The sequence below is a fragment of the Alligator sinensis genome, unplaced genomic scaffold, assembly GCF_000455745.1.
Source record: "Alligator sinensis unplaced genomic scaffold, ASM45574v1 scaffold630_1, whole genome shotgun sequence".
Taxonomy (NCBI): domain Eukaryota; kingdom Metazoa; phylum Chordata; order Crocodylia; family Alligatoridae; genus Alligator; species Alligator sinensis.
The window spans coordinates 758090-774716 of record NW_005842522.1 but is presented as its reverse complement, the minus strand read 5'-3'; the positions used below and the strand labels follow the sequence as shown (position 1 = coordinate 774716).

Genomic DNA, 16627 nt, shown 5'->3' with positions numbered 1-16627 from the left:
TGCATCAGCAGATGCATGACGAATAGGTCCAAGGAGGTGATACTTCCCCTCTATCGGGTGCTGGTCAGACCACAGTTGGAGTACTGCGTGCAGTTCTGGGCGCTGCACTTCAAGAGGGATGCGGATAACCTGGAGAGGGTTCAGAGAAGGGCCACTCGTATGGTTAAGGGCTTGCAGGCCAAGCCCTACGAGGAGAGACTGGGGCACCTGGACCTTTCAGCCTCCGCAAGAGAAGGTTGAGAGGCGACCTTGTGGCTGCCTATAAGTTCATCACGGGGGCACAGAAGGGAATTGGTGAGGTTTTATTCACCAAGGCGCCCCCGGGGGTTACAAGAAATAATGGCCACAAGCTAGCAGAGAGCAGATTTAGACTGGACATTAGGAGGAACTTCTTCACAGTTCGAATGGCCAAGGTCTGGAACGGGCTCCCAAGGGAGGTGGTGCTCTCCCCTACCCTGGGGGTCTTCAAGAGGAGGTTAGATAACCATCTAGCTGGGGTCATCTAGACCCAGCACTCCTTCCTACCTAGGCAGGGGGTCGGACTCGATGATCTACTGAGGTCCCTTCCAACCCTAACATCTATGAATCTATGAGACAAGATAGACACCAGGCATAAGGAAACAAGCGGAGTGAACAGTGCAATGGCAGCACAACTCATGCTGGTTCCAGGATTTTGGGGCAGGCTACTTTGGAGGGTATAACTAAATGGCAAGAAAAAAGAAGGCAGAAGGTCAAGGTAGGGGAGAACAGGATGAGGTAGAGGTGCAGAATGAAACTGAGGCACAGATATAGTAAAGGTGGAAGAGAAGTCTGGTCACAACTGGGGAAGTTCCCCTCTTTGGCAGCTTTTGCAAGTGTTGCTTCTGGCTGGAGATTGTCCCTGACTCCTATCTCTAGTGTTTCCCAAAACCACTTTGTGGGGGAGGGGAGGAACAGGACATACCACCTGTGTCATAGCACTCCCAGATTTGTCTGTGTGTGGGGAGAGTCTCCTCTGCACAGTTCTGGGTCCACTGTGTTTTGAAAAGAGGATTGGCTCCAGCTGTATCCTGTTTTACATCTCCTCCTTCCAAGTCCCTGCTTTGGTCATCTCTGCATCTGTTCGGAGCAGCTAGAGTTATAATCTTCTATCTGTCCTTGAAATGTCATTGAATTTCTTTTTTTCATGCAAGTAGGTTGCTCACTAAATGTGTCAGTAAAGGGGAAATGCCACATGCTAGAAACCATTCAATCAGCATGAGTAATAGGGATCCAGTGGGGTGACTGATGCCAGTGTTACTGAACAGAGAAGTGTTCAGATTAAGGATGTCAAACATATGGTCTGTGGTTCAGATACACCCTTCATGATTTTTATGTCCTACATGACATATACAGATTCTTAAAAATATTAGCCTTCAGGCACAGACAGAAGTGCAGCCCCCCACTGTAACTCAGAGTGCTGTGCAGGAGGTGTTCTGAGTTGCAATGATCCCTGGACCAAACAGAAGTTTGCTGTTGGTTCCAGGGGGGAGGGGACTCTAGCTGCTGGCTGCCAGCCTGCTGCTGATTTCCCCTAGCAATGGCCCCTCCTCCCTCCCAGCCCATGCTGTTTTCAGAATGGGAGAGGGAATGGTAGGGCTACCATATGCTTGGGTTTTCCCAGACATGTCCTTTTTTTGGGTCTTCCCATCTCTGGGCAGGTTTTTTTTAAATATCAGAAAATGTCTGGGATTTTGCTCTGCCTCTGCTTTGCCAGCAGTTCCTGGCTTGTCCCAGCAAGGAGCTGCTTAGGGCTGGGGGCAGTGGGGGAAGGTGATTGGAGGCTGGGGTATCACATGATCTGCATGTAGGCCCAGCAGTTGCAAGTAAGAGAGAGAGAGAGTGTGAGTTGGTACTGGGGCTGCAGCAGGGAAGAGAGGTGGAGGAAGGGGATGGGAGGGGTTCTTTGGGGGCAGCAAGGTTGGGGGGGCAGGGGTCTGCAGATCGGGAGTGAGGTACACTGGCAGGGCTGGGGGGACAGGGGGCTACAGGTTGGGAGTCAAGGGGGTATCAGCATGGTCTAGGGGGCAGGGTACTGTGGGTCAGGAGTGAGGGGCAGTATCAGGGCTGGGAGTGAGGGGCAGGGCAAAGGCATATCACTGTCCCCCCCACAATCATATCCCCTTCCCCCCATTTTTCCGTCTCCCCCCCACAGTTGTCCTCTTTTTTGAAACTGGAAATATGGTAACCCTAGTAAAGGGAGCAGCAGGAGCTTGTTCTAGGGGTTCCCCAGCTGATGCTGGGGGGGGACTCCAATCCAGCTGCCCACCCTTCAGAGGGAGCTGACTGAACTCCCTCTGCTCCCTTTCCCCCCTCCCATTCTGAAAACAGCTACAGGGTAGGAGGCAGCACAGACAGAAGTTATTGAAGACACTGTGTTTTGAAACATTGTCATCAGACTCCTCATGCAATGAGGGTTCAGATCTATGTGGGATCAGGCCCTTTTAAAGCACTTTGCAGCCATGCACTTCTGTTTGGTCGTGGCTGTAGAGTGCTTTCAGGGACCAAATCGGGCAAAAAATTGTCACTTCTGTCTGCACCCTTCATTTTTTTTTTAAAGCATGTTCCTAGTCCTCACAGCTGTGAAGAAAATTTTGCAATATGCAGCAAGTATAAATGGACACAGTTGTCTACCTGATTCCACAGAAAGTCTGAGAAATGGGAGCTATCCCACTCCCCTTGGAGTGTTGGCTCTGAAGCTCAACTGTAACACTTCAATTTAAATATTAAGTATTTTACTATTGCTTGTTCTAGCAGATGGTATGGGGGGAAATGGTGGGAGTGAAGCCATTGGGGAGGTGGGACTTGACAATTTCTGTAGGAAAGTAAAGACTAAGTGGAGAAAGGAGATTCACAAAGCCAGGTGGAAGAGGGAAAAATAAATACAGAAAGGAGATGGAAGATAGAAGGCAGAAGTAGTAGTGACTGAAAGAGAAATAGATTTTCACAATCATTGATGTTGATTGTGACTATAAGGGACTGTATAAATTTAAGTGTAGATATCAAATAAAAGTTTATTTTTTGTTAAATGTCTTCTGTGAATGCAGAGAAGTCAGCCCACCCATCTGTTGATTTCAGTAGGTAGAGAGCATCACTTTACAGAAAGAACACTTTTGCTTTTCCTTCATGAAGATGGCTGAGCTGAGTGAAGGACTTTTTTGGATTACCATGTCATACAGCATGCCTTTTTGTCTAGATTACTAGTTTGTATTCTTATTGTGATTCTTCAGGACTGATTACAATTTTTTCTAATCTAATTTTAATTTTGTATATCTAATCATTTGAAAATTTGTTATAATATTGAAAATACCCAATACTTTTAAATAGCAGCAAAGGCTTTTGCGCTTAGGTGCCAAGCATTAGAAAGAAGTCAAAGGTATCGTTCATCATCTTATTTTCAATAAATTAGTGTTAAAATAAGAGAGCGGCTCAGCATGGAAGAGTTCTTTCCTCCTTTGTTTAGAACTCAAAGTAAAATTTAGGGTGTTTATTGAATACCGTGATTAAACAGATTTTTCTTATATAAGGACCCATTTCACAAGAAGAAGCCTTTTGCAGCTGAGAAACTACACAACAAGGAAAGGCATCTGCTGTATGGAGCTTCTAAGCACCATGGGAGCTATGTGCTTCTGCTCCAATGAACAAAAATAATTGCAGTCATCATTTTTTTTAATGTTTGGGTGCACAGTTAGAACTATTTCAGTAAAGTCAAAGATTATTGAATAGTTTTGTAATCAGTTAACATGGCAGCATAATTCCCAGTTTGTTTCAAAATTCTGTGTAGTTCTTTCAGTTGAAGAGAGCAGTGCAAGGAAAGTTTATCTGTTGCTTCTTGCTGCAGTCCGGAAGAACTCTTAAGTTTAATTGAGGAAGCAGTCTGGCTATAAGCATGCAGAAAGAGATAATAAACAGCTTCAGAGAAGAAGATAGAAACAACATTCACTGAGAAAATCAGGTGGTCTTCATTCCTTCATTGTTAGAATTAGCGATTTCTTTAGGTAGGAGACTATGCAGCTACATTTCTGAGAACCAATCACTCTCCTCATTGCACTGAGAAGAGGAACTTCCTTTCTCATACTGCATTATAAGAGTGTAAATCCTGATACACAGAAGCAGAGCAGTAAAGAAGACACCAATAAAATGGGACTTGAGATGGGATTGCAGGAATTAACCAAATTGCTCTGGTATCTTGCATTAATTGGCAGCCAAAGGTTGTCTCTTCCTTATAAGGTGCATTAAAATCATATTAAAACCCCTGCAAAATCTCCAATTATAGCTGTAAATTGCTTGAATGTCTACCCTAGAAGAAACGGAAATAGACAAGAAATGCAATTGAACATGAATTGCATACAGAAAATTATATTTAATGTTTTACAACATGGTCTGAGTAAAATTAAACCTAGCTTTGAAATTCATTACCTCTCTCTTTTCTTCATTTAACACAGCTCTCCAGCGGGTGGCCTGCAGGCTGCGGTTAAGTTTGTGGTGCCTCCAGGGTTAACTTGCAGAGCCTGGGCTTCTGCCTGCCTGTGACTCCCTGTAATCACTCCTGCTGCAACAAGAGCCAGATTCTCTGGGCTCTCCCTCCCTCCTCCAGTTAGTGTGTTCTGTGCCTACCCCAAGGAGTCTTGCACCCAAGGGTGCAGGTGAGGATGAAGCCAAGGCCATGCAGTGTAGCATTTTGCGGGGGGATAGGGAGGATCTAGGTGGGCACATAGTGCAACTGTGTGGGGGTGGGGAACAACATGGGTTTTGCAGCAGTTGGGTTGCCATGTGCTGTGTAGCAGGTGTGTGCTATAGGATGGGGGCAGGAGATGGGTACCCAGTGCAATGTGATTGGATCCATGGGGTTACAGGAACCTGTGAAACCCCACTGGTGCATCTTGTGGGACATGCAATCCCCAGTGACTTAGAAGTTGTACAGCCCTGACTTGGATGAAGATTATTTAACTCATGGACAGATGCACTTACTCATTGCTGAAATGAGCAATATTGTGCAGGTAACAGAGAGTAATGTGATCTGATCTAAGCATAGAATTGGGATCTAAGAATTCCCAAGTTTAATGCAGGCACCAGTGTTAACTTTATCTTGGGTCTTGGGGGAATCACTTCCTCTTTGCCTCTATATCTTTATCAACAAGGGAGATGATGATGATAAATATTTACCTAGTAGCATTGTGAGAATTTGTTTAATGCTTGTAAAGTACATTGAAGGTAAGTAGTAAGCAGTAAGATAGGAAAGCTGGTATTTTGGAGAGGCAAACTAGGCCATGTCTCTGCATTCTTGAGCATATTCTTACTTCAGAAAAGCCTACATAAGCAAAACTGAGAGTATACTGTATCTATAATGCGGTAGATATGCAGGGACAAGAGAACAAGTATGAAGTGAGGATGCTACAAATACAGACATCAGGAACCTCTTTAACTGAAGGCATGTCTTCACTGCTGCAACTAGCCTGCTACTAGGATCCAGTCTAGTTACTTTAAAAGTGGCTCAGATAATTGTATGCCATACCTCAGTGACTTCAGCAGTGGTTTTCAGCCTTTTTATAGACTCCAGGCTCCCTCTCTATAACTTTTTTGAATTTAGCAGGACCCCATATGAGAAACTAATTTATGTGTTAGTTCTTATCTCCTCCTACGTCATGACTCCCTGAAAAGGGGATGTTGCAGATCTCTGTTTTAGACAAGAAAATATTGTATTTACTCAATTCCAAGATGAGGTTTTCCCCCCTTCCATCATGGGGAAAGCAAGGCATCATTTTAGAATCAAGTGTCACACCACTCCAGCAGGGCGCTCTGAGCAGTGGCTGTGCAGGGAGCCCAGCTGGGGCAGGGATAGCATGAGCAGCATGCAGATTCTTGCTTCTAGCTCCGCTTCCTACCTGGTTCCTCTTCCTTCCCCTCTCTCACTCGCAGGTTGTCAGGCAGGGGAAAGGAGGAACCAGGCTTCTACTGTGTTTTTCAGCCAGACAGGTTTTCCTGCACAGTGGCTCCTGACAGCTCCTGGCTAGAGGGGTCCAACTCTCAGCTGTGGCTGGCATGAGGGAGCCCCAGAACTGTTCCTGCCTCATGCTGCAGGAACCAGCTGTGCTAAGAGACTGGCTCAGCAGGTGCAGGTTCCTTCTTCCCTGCCCTGCTCCCTTCACCCCTCCTGTCTCCCCTGCTGGCCAGGAGCAGACTTGAGCCACATGATCCCTGCCAGCAGGGGAGACAGGGGAGGACAGCAGGGCAGGGAAGGAAGAACCTGCATTTGTCAAGCCAAGCTCCTGGCACAGCTGTTTCCTGCAGAGTGGCTTTGGAGCTCCACCTGTGCCCAGATCAGCAGGGAAAGCAGCACAGGGGTGAGGCAAGTGGTGGGGAGGTATTCACCAAGGGACAAGGGGCTTTCTCCCATCCCTGCTTCCTGCCCTCTTCTCTTCCCCCTCCGCCCACTTTCCCTCCACCTGCCCCCTTGTCTCTGTTTGCTCCATTGCCTGGCCCCTGCTGTTGTTTTCCTGCTGCAGCAGTGAGTGGGGGACAAATTTAAGATGATCCCCCTGTACGAGGGAGGCAGAGGACTCCTGTTACTTTAAGAGGATGCAGCAGGCCAGGCTGGCTGTGTAGGGCAGCAGTGGCAGGAGCTCAGGCTGGCCCTTAATTAAAAGGGGAAACTCCTGTGTGGCTGGGAAGCTGCCTGACAGGGAGAGGGGCAGGGCTTCAAGGCATATAAACCTGGGCCCTTTGCCAGAGCCGGCAGTCTGGCCCTGCAGGCAGCAGAGAGAGGAGCTCCTAAGCTGGATGACTGTAGGAAGGGAATAGAGCTAAGGGGGACTTATAGCCTGTAAGGAGGTTATTGACCCAGTGTGTGGAGAGTTTTTTTGTTACATAGCCAATGGGCTGGTATTTATGTTCTGATTAAGGTCTGGAGGCTACACAGGCAGGGCCGGCCCATCCTATCCTGCAGAGCCTGCGGCTGCAGGGGGCCCTGCAACCGAGGGGCCCCTGTAGTCGTGAACAGCGCTGCTCCATGTACCTGCCGCCAGCTTCACATTGGGCCGCTTGCCCCCCTGCCCACCCCCACCACCAGTTTCTTCTACCACTCTCCCCCTTCCCCCCCTCCCCCCGCTGCTAGCTTCTTCATGTCAGGGGGGGCCCAAAACTATATCTCGTAGGGGGCCCAAAAAAATTGTGGGCCGGCCCTGTACACAGAGGAGCCTAGGAGGTGCTCCAGCTTTTCCAGCCAAGAGGGCCAGGGTCTGAGCCCCAAACAGAGTAAGAAGGGCCAAAGGCCAGACAAGGCTAAGACTCAGAAGCTGGGCCAGAGGAAGTGGGCCTAGGCTGGCAGGCTGGAATGCTGCCAGCCTGCAAAGGGAAACCTGCCATTTCCTGTGGTTTTCTCTTTTAAAGGGGGAAATCTGTGTTTGTATCCTTAACATTAAAAAATCCTCATTTTTCTCCTTAAAATGAGAAAATCTGCTTTTTACTGTTTTTCCATGGCGAATGGAAAACTCAGATGCCTGTTGATGACTTGCTTTCTAATTTGATTTTGGAGGGAAGCTTTCCCTCCAAGTCTTGATAGACTTGAGTTCTATGCTAGGATCCAGTTCCCACATTGTCATTGTTCTTAGTACTACATAGAACAATGTACCAGTCCTTCATTTTTACCAGTCCTTCATTTGTAGTTTTTGCAGCTGTGCTTCTGGATATGACACATTCATCAGCTACAGACCACTGAAGCTGATAGTATTCACAATTGTGACTGCAGGTACATTTCTTCCCATATGGGCATGGTTGCTTCTTGTGTTCTGCAACAGTTGGTTTCTTCCCAAGAAAATTGTCCAGACTTGGTCCATGACAGTCAAGAGGACCATCAGGAGAGCATGAATTCTGTGTCATCTTGTATTGCAAGCACACACTTAACTAGATTCAGTTTCTCACAAGCTGTCAGACCCAAAATTGGTGTCACCTCCTTAGGTACCACAATGAATGGGAGTTTGTACACCTTACTTTTATATTGGATGCGTCTCCCTTTCATTGGTATAGTTGTTCCTGAATAGTCAGTTATTTTGATGTTTGTTGGGCTCATTTTTGGTCTCAATTTTAATTTTCTGTGTTCATGATCTGGTAAAATATTCACCTGAGCTCCAGTGTCCAACTTAAATGACTCCACTGCTCCTTGCACTTCCACTGGCAAAATCCAGTCCCTCTCTTTTGTTTTGCTTCATTCCATCATATCAATATCAAACTCTTCTGGTATGCTCTCAACCATATGCACTTAAGGATTTGTGTTTGAGATTCACAATGCTTGGCAAAGTGGTTCCTCTTGTACACCAGAGCTTTCCAAATGTAGTACATTTGAAGCCCTGTTGCCTTCCACCTTACTATATGATCAACTTTAAATTCTTTCTTTAGTAGTGTGCTCCTTGCCACAGAAAATCTCACTCTGTAAGGTGGGTTCTTATCACTGGAAAATTCCACCCTGTGATGTGGGTTTTTATGGACACATTTTTTCATGCCTAATGCACAAATAATCCCTTTTGGTGTAAGAATCAGCTTTACTGCCTGGGTCTTCAGTTTCTGCTGCCCTGCAAAATTTAGGTAATCTTTTCTAAGGACAAGTCTGCCTCACACAGTAGCCTTTCTTGTAATGCAGGGTCTGCAATGCCACATATAATTTGATCTCTAACCAGAGATTCTGTCAGGTTACCAAAAGCACAGTTCTTATTCAGTCTCTTTTGTTCAATGATCAAGATTTTCTCTTGTTGTTTGTTTGCACATTAAAAAAATGTGTCTTTGAAGGATCTCATTCTTTTTTTGTGTGTTACAAATCTCAGATCTGGACAGTATTACACTTAACCACATGTTTTGGCCTTCTGCAAAGGTGGTGAAACAGTCAGGGCTTCCTCCCCCACAGTATGCAAAAAGATTAAGAATTTGACTTTTACCATTTCTCTTTTCTGCTTTTGTGGCTGTTAGGTACTGCTCAAACCTTTGATTGTAAGCCATCCTGGTCTCTACTATATTGCTCAACAACAGAAAGGCAGGTGGTGGTTGCAACACTCCCCTGACTGTCCTTTTATTAAACCAGGGTTGTATAACTGGTGGGCCATAAGGGGTTAAGTTACAGCCCCTCAGGTCCTGCCCAGACTCTGTTCCCCCTATGGCTCTGGCTGCAACAAGCCCTGGAGTCTCTGGATTCCCCCTCCCCTCTTCTGGGTGCCGTTTCCTGCCTCCCAGGGACAGATTCTCTGCCAGCTTATTTTCCTACTCTTTCTGAAAGTGACTTCTTTTCTCTTCTGCATCTCTCTTCCGCTACTGTACTTGCTGCAGTTCCTCCACACTATTTTAAAAGTTTTCCCTAACCTAAATATTGACAGTCATCATTTCCCCTCTGATTCTTCTGTTGCTTTCGCTTCCTTTTTTCCATTCTTTCTCTTTACCTCCCTCCCTTACCTTGCTTACCTACTGAGTGGGAGCATTGGCAATCGTCTCCCTTTTTCACTCTCATAGTTTCTGGATGGCTCTGGATTGTGGTTGGGTAAATCAGTCAAATATATTTTCAAATATTGTGGATTAATATTTGTATTAGGAAACTTTCAGCTGTACACTACCAGTATTTTGTCCTGTCACACTTGTATGACTGAATATATGTCCATCACAAATATCAAACAAAAGTACTATGAAAAAAATATTCACTAAACTGGTTTACTGAGCACTGCTGATATTTACATGAGATTACAGATTCAGTCAATTGGCACAGTCATTCTTTACAGGGCATGGTGTATATGCCTGTGAATTCTTTGGCTGCTGAGTCCAATGCACAAGTGACAGCACTGCCCACAGGTAGGGCACACCCATGCACTAGGAATGCTCTGGAATGAGCAGCAGATTCTTTTCTCCTCTGATGCTGGTCATCACAAAACTTGATCCAATCTACCTCATAGTACCTCACTCCATCTGCAAGCTGACTCCGCCAACCAGATTGACATTCTGCATTCCTTTCCCAATCACCCACAGAGATTCCACAGGACCCTAAGTCATCTTAGCAAGCATCCCAAAATCTGTGCAGCAGTCTGCTTCTCTTTCCAGACCCTTTGTAAGCTTCAGAGAACAGCACATTCTTTGGGATCCTGTGATCTGGCATTTGCTTGACATGACCAACCCACCCGAGTCTTTTTGTACTAATCAATGTCCCCATGAATGACATTCCAGCACAATTTAACACAGCCACATTTGTCACCCTGTCTTGCCAACTTATTTGAAGAATTTTACACAAGCATCTAATATGAAAGCTGTTTAGTCTTTTGATATCTTAGGCGTAAGTTGTCCATGTTTCTGAGCCATATAGAAGAATGGATAAAACATGTCTCATAAATACGGATTTTCACTTTGGTTGACAGTTTGTTATTGCTTCAGGCTCTGTCTTTCAAAGACCAAAGTTCCTGGCTGCTTTGCTGATTCTACTAGTGAGCTCAGCATCAAGATCTACATTGCTGATAACAGTACAAGGTAGAAAAATTGGTTAGTACCAACCAGATGAGTACCATGTAGGGTGATATCTGGAACTGGTTCTGAAGAGCCTTGGTGCATGATAACAGTCTTCTTCAAGCTTATTGCTAGCCCAAAGATTTTGCATGAATCAGAGAACTTGGTAATGAGATGTAGGGCATCAACACTCTGAGCCACAAGAACGGCATCATCTGCAAACAACAGGTCCCTTGTAATGATCTCCTTCACTTTCGTCTTAGCTTTGAACCTTGCAATGTTAAACAGTTCTCCATCATCTCTAGTGCAGAGGTAGATGCCCTCTTGAACATCATGGAATACATGTTGAAGCAGGAATAAGAAGTAAATGTTAAGCAGTATGGGAGCCAGTACACACCCCTGCTTCACCCCAGTGTTGATGTTGAATGAGTCACTCTTGGTTTTCATACATTACAGTTGCCTTCATGCTATTGCATAAGGATTTCACAAAGTTTAGCAGTATAGGTGGACAACAAAGTTTCTTCAGAACAGTGCAAAGTCCTGATCAACTAACCATGTCTAAGGCTTTTGCTAAATCCATGTACAATGGAATATGCTTCTCTCTGCACTTTTTTTGCAGTTGTCTTACAGAGACTATATTTATGGTGGACCTTTCTGAGCAAAAGCTACACTACCTCCCAGGATAGATTCTCTTAGCGAATAGCGAATATTTGACGTCTAGGTAAAATAATACAGCTTAAGATTTTTCCTGTGATGCTGAGAAGAGATATGCCTCTGTAGTTATTACAGTCAATTCCATCTCCTTTGTTTTTATAGAGTTGAATGAAATGAGTGTCCATGAAATCTTGTGGAACAGTTTCTTCCTTCCAACAGAGTAGCAGTACCTCGTGCAATTTTTGCAGCAAGTCTTTGTTTGTGAACTTTTAAATTCCAGCAGGTAAACAGTCAGATCCTGGAGCTTTGTTATTACAAATCTTTTTGAAGCATTGTTTAAGTTCTTTTAGTGGAAGTTTGGCATCCAGCAGTCATAACTTCAGACCCAGGCAATTCGTCTAGCACACGTTGGTCTACTGCAGACTCCCTTGAGTATATAATTTCATAGTGCTCAATCTGCCTCTCCAGTTAGTTCCCCATATCAGTTATGATATAGAATCATAAAAAATTAGGATTGGAAGGGAACTCAGGAGGTTATCTGGTCCTAAAAAACCTCCAAGGATGGAGATTGCACCACCTCTCTGGGTAACCTGTTGCAGTTTTTCACCAACCTCTTAGTGAGAGAGATTTTCCTAATATCCAATATAAATCTCTCTTGCTGCAACTCGAGACTATTACTTCTTGTTCTGTCATCTGTCACCTCTGAGAACAGTCTAGCTCCATCCTCTTTGAAACCACCTGTCAGGTAGTTGAAGGATGCTATCAAATCCCCCCTCAGTCATCTGCAGACTAAATAAGCCCAGTTCCCTCAGCATCTCCTCAGAAGTCATGTGCCCCAGCCCCCTAACTATTTTCTTTGCCCTCCACTGGACTCTCTCCAACTTGTCCACATCCTTTCTGTAGTGGGGGGAGCCCAAAACTGGACACAGTACACCAGATGTGGCCTCACGAGTGCAAAATAGAATAATTACTTCCCTCAGTCTGCTGGGAATGCTTCTACTAATGCAGCCCTGTATGTCATTAGCCTTCTTGGCAACAAGGGCACACTGTTGGCTCATATCCAGCTTATTATCCACTATAACCCCAAGGTCCTTTTCTGCAGAGCTGCTGCTTAGCCAGTTGGTCCCAAGCCTGTAAGAGTGCATGAGATTCTTCTGTCCTAAGTGCAGAACTTTGCAATTGTTGAACCTCATGAGATTTCTTTTGGCCCAATCCTCCAATTTGTGGAAGTCACTCTGAATCCTAGCCCTACCCTCTACTGTATCTGCTACACCCTCCAGCTTGGTGTCATCTGTGAACTTGCTGAGGATGCAACCCATCCCATCTTCCAGATTGTTAATGAAAATATTGAACAAAAATGGCCCCAGGTCTGACCTCTGGGGCACTCCACTTGATACCATCTGCCAACTAGACCTTGAACCATTGATCACTACCCATTGATCCCAATGATCCAGTCAGTTTTCTATCCACCTGTGGCAGGCCACAAGGGGGTACTTCTGTGCTGAGCCACCCACCTCATTGCACCCGACCACCTTCAAGGTCCCAAGTGCCTCCCAGGGGATGCCTCACGTCTGGCCAACCCCCTTCCTGGAGCACACCCACAAGCCTGGGGTTAATGCTGCCACCACTCACGAGTCTTGGTCTGTTAGTGGCTCTGTGTCTTGTGAGGTACACAGGCTTTATAGACCTGAAGGGTACTTGACCCACTGCAAGAACTTGGGGTGCTTCCCTTAGTCTGAAGCACAAATCGTGGTCTCCTTTAGCTGGACCAGGGGAACCCCAAGGCATAATTTAGACCCTTCCCAATAAGTCTCCCACGCTAGGTACAGAGGAGAACTTTATTGATTACAAGGAGTAGGTTTGGAATAGGGTAAAGGGTAGAACAATATCAAAGAATAACCCTTAGAGCAAACACTGGCATGGTAGCCTTTGATCACACATCTGAGTTACTGTAAGCTATATATCTAGTTAGATTTCAAGTAGCTTACTCACAAGTACCATCCAGAGACTGTTACAGCTTTCCTCTGAAGGCAGGCAGTTCATAGTGTGCCCCTGTATTTCAGGAGAGAGAAAGAGAGAGAGCTGGTGAGGTTCAGCTACTCTGTGTCTTTATCATGGCTGCCACTCCTCCTGGGTGGTCTTTAACTTATATATTCTTTATGACCTCATTTATCTGATCCATTGAAGGCCAGCAGTTGTTGGCTGCCAGCCAACCAATTTGAAACGCATCTTTGGTTGCCGGGTAGACTGGCAGGGTCTCTAGCCCCCCTCCCAGTCCTGATGTCATTGGTTTGAACAATAGGGAGTTTAAGTTCCTACCCAGGTGTGCAAGGCCAGTCATGTAGGCAAAGGGAGCAGGTTTCCCCCTCCCTTTGGAATGTATATAGTTCAAGTTACACCTCAGGGTTACCTGAAGCAGATGTGGGCAGGGGTGCCCGTCCTCTGCAGTGACCATAGTAACCAAATTGTCAAAAACCCTCTTTTATTATACCTGTCCAAATCAGGCTTCCAACTCCATAACCTGTTCTTTTTAAAGTTTTACAACTTTTTTTTATAGGTCACTTCATAGCTTAATTCCTAGTTAATTGAATGATCACTTTATTGTCTGTGTCTGGTAGATCCACTTTTCTTTACACAGACTATTAAATATCATAAAGTTGGGTAGTATCATCTTATGGTTAGTCCTTTCTCCTTATGCTTTACATAAATAGAATTATTTAGTATTGTGTATGATCTTGGAGCCCTTGTTTGTTAAAAATTTCTTCTTCAATTAGTCATGCGTGAAGTCTTCTATAGTATACAAAATAATCAGTTCTACTTTCTCCCCTCTTCAAGCCTTCACCTGAAAGCAAACATAACAAATAGAGAAAATATGAATTCCATGCTGTCTTCCTTTCCAGATTCATAAACCCTGCCACCACTTCCATGCAACAGTCCACTATATCTCCCTCCCTTGTATCTCACTGAAAGCCATCTAAAAGAGTTGTACATGGTAGTCTGTCCTGCCAGTAGCAACGGTGGTACAGGTACATTGTTTGATGTTTTTTTGGCCCTGAGATGAATGGTCAGGTAAGAAGTGGGTTCTCTATGTTGGTTGCAGGGTACTTAGTTGAAAACAGCTTAACTGAAAGAAACATAAGCTACCATGTTGTAGCTTTCTTTTCATATGGATGATCCAAGCCTGCAAATAAGCAGTTACCACAGAGCATCTGAATTGCTGCTGCAAATCCCCATCCTTGTTTACAAACAGTAGTCTGTGTGCCCATGCCATTAGAAATTAGACAGTAAAGGTAATTAAGCATTGAAACAACCAATTGGTTAACATGGGATGCCTTTATAGAAGATATTGTTTAGTCAGTCACAAGCTGTTGTGCTTAATACAGCTGTAACAGCAAGAAATTCTGTTATGTGGGAGATCTGACTAGATGATCTAATGGCTATTCCCGGTGTTAAGATTCTAAGACTCTATTAAGATTTGGAGAACTGATACGATTCATAAAACTATTGCCAAGAAATCGGGTAGCTCTTTTGGAAAAAAAAATATTGGGGGCTACAGAAACAGCCTTTAAAATTTCCCTTAACCAAAAGTCCAGCTAGATGGTTCCTTTTAGTTTCCATGCTGATTTATTTCAGCATATGTATGAGTCAAGTTATATAAGGAAAAGGGCTAGAGATTTAAATGTGTTTCTAAAGAGAACCAAGGTCCCCTTTAGCTCTTTCAGAAACAGGCTCTGTGAAAGAGTCTTGAGTTCCTGCCAGCTCAATACTGACTTTGTCCAGTGTGATGTCTGTCAAGAGAAGTGGTCTATAGACTCAGGATGTTTTCCTAAGAAGATTTATGTCTAGAGTGGCGTCAGAGGTTAATCAGATTATGGGCAAAGGGTGACAAACATAAGAATTTAAAAAAAAAAAAGAAAGCTTCTTTAGAGGGTCTACTCAGTAAAAACACCATGTCATATAGTTCTACTCTGGACTGGGGAGCTTGTGCAAAAAAATCCCTCTATTAATAACACTGGTTCAGGGCTACCAATGTTAGAAACAGCTAGTATAGTAGTAGTAGTAGTATAGATGGGCCATTGTTTGTCTCTGGTAAGTCAAGTGTTCTGTCATCAGTTCTTTGTAGAACAGGTCTCATTGACAAAAAGTTAACATTTTATGTAAAATGTCATTACTTTACACTCCAAGTATGAGTTTAAACAACAAGACACCTTCATTTGTTGAGAGTAGGTACTGTGCAGTATTAGAGCATGAGAATCTTCTGTACTGGAAATCCATGGTGTTAGGGGTTTAACTAAATTTAGACTATCAGATACATTTCAGAGGTCATGGTTTAAATGCCATTATGACTGTTGTATTGAATGGTATTAGTTAGAGGATAGCATCTTTACATCTGCATAACGTATCCAAGCACTGTTTGAATTGGCATCTCTAGTGAATGTTGAAATAATGGAACAATTTTAAACTGATCAGCTTTGGCAGTCTTTCCTGTGATGCTATAATGGTACCCTGTAACCCCATGTAAAGGATAATACTGTATATTCACTGCTTTTGGTAATACTATTAATATAGCATCTGTTAATTTTTTATCACCTGACATCCACATGTTTGGAAGGGATTTCTTCATTGAAGGCTTTAATATATGCATATGTGTGTGGTGGTTTCATGGGGATTCAGATTCTCTATCATATATAAAGTACTAATCATCATAGTTTCTCAGTTTTGGTATCTATGCCTGTTATACTTAAAATATAAATACTTCTGTCCCTAGTTTTCCAAGATATCTGGATCTGTAGTGGCACCTGGGCTAGGGACAGACATTACACATTAAGTGATCAGAAACTGGTTTAAACCTGTAACAGAACAGATGTTGAGTGCACATAAGCTGGCTGAAAGTGGTTTCAGATAAACCTGGTTGAATCAGGTTTATCTGAAATCAATATCAGTATCAATATCATACTTAATTGATTTTGGTCAAACCAGTTTACACAATGTCTGTCCCAGACCCTTTTCTGGTTTAAGTTAAATCAGAGTCCCCCAGAATCCCAGATGCTTTGCTGGGCAGGGCTCTGCTATCTGCTCCAGCCCAGCAGGGCTGGCCCCTCCCCTCTGCTCCCTGGCTGCAGCTCCAGCAAAGACTGCAGATACAGGGCATCTGCCTGGCTTCCCCCTGCTCACCCTGCCCCCTACTCTCTGCTTAAGCAGGGATTCCCCCTCCCCTCTGCCTAACACAGACACCTCTCAGGATTAGCTAGCATGCCACATGCTGGCTACAGTCTGTACTGTGGGAAACAGAACAAAGGTAGACAGGACAGTGTCCGCTTAGGGGGTTTTGGAGCTAATCAACAGGTACCTGGTAATGTCCCTCCCTTCCTTCCTTGAAAAAAGTTGTTTAAGAAGAGCTTGAACTAATGAGAGATCCTTTTGTTTTTCTGATGGGCTGATAAATGCTATGTAACTCTTTACTGTGTAATTAAATGCTGTGTAAATT

General features: G+C 44.3%; 1 protein-coding gene across 1 annotated transcript in view; it reads left to right on the top strand.

Annotated features, from left to right (window-relative positions):
- The window catches only part of DOCK3 (dedicator of cytokinesis 3), a 590333-nt gene that overhangs the window by 253564 nt on the left and 320142 nt on the right, over positions 1-16627 (top strand). The gene's annotated exons all lie outside the window — the stretch shown is intronic.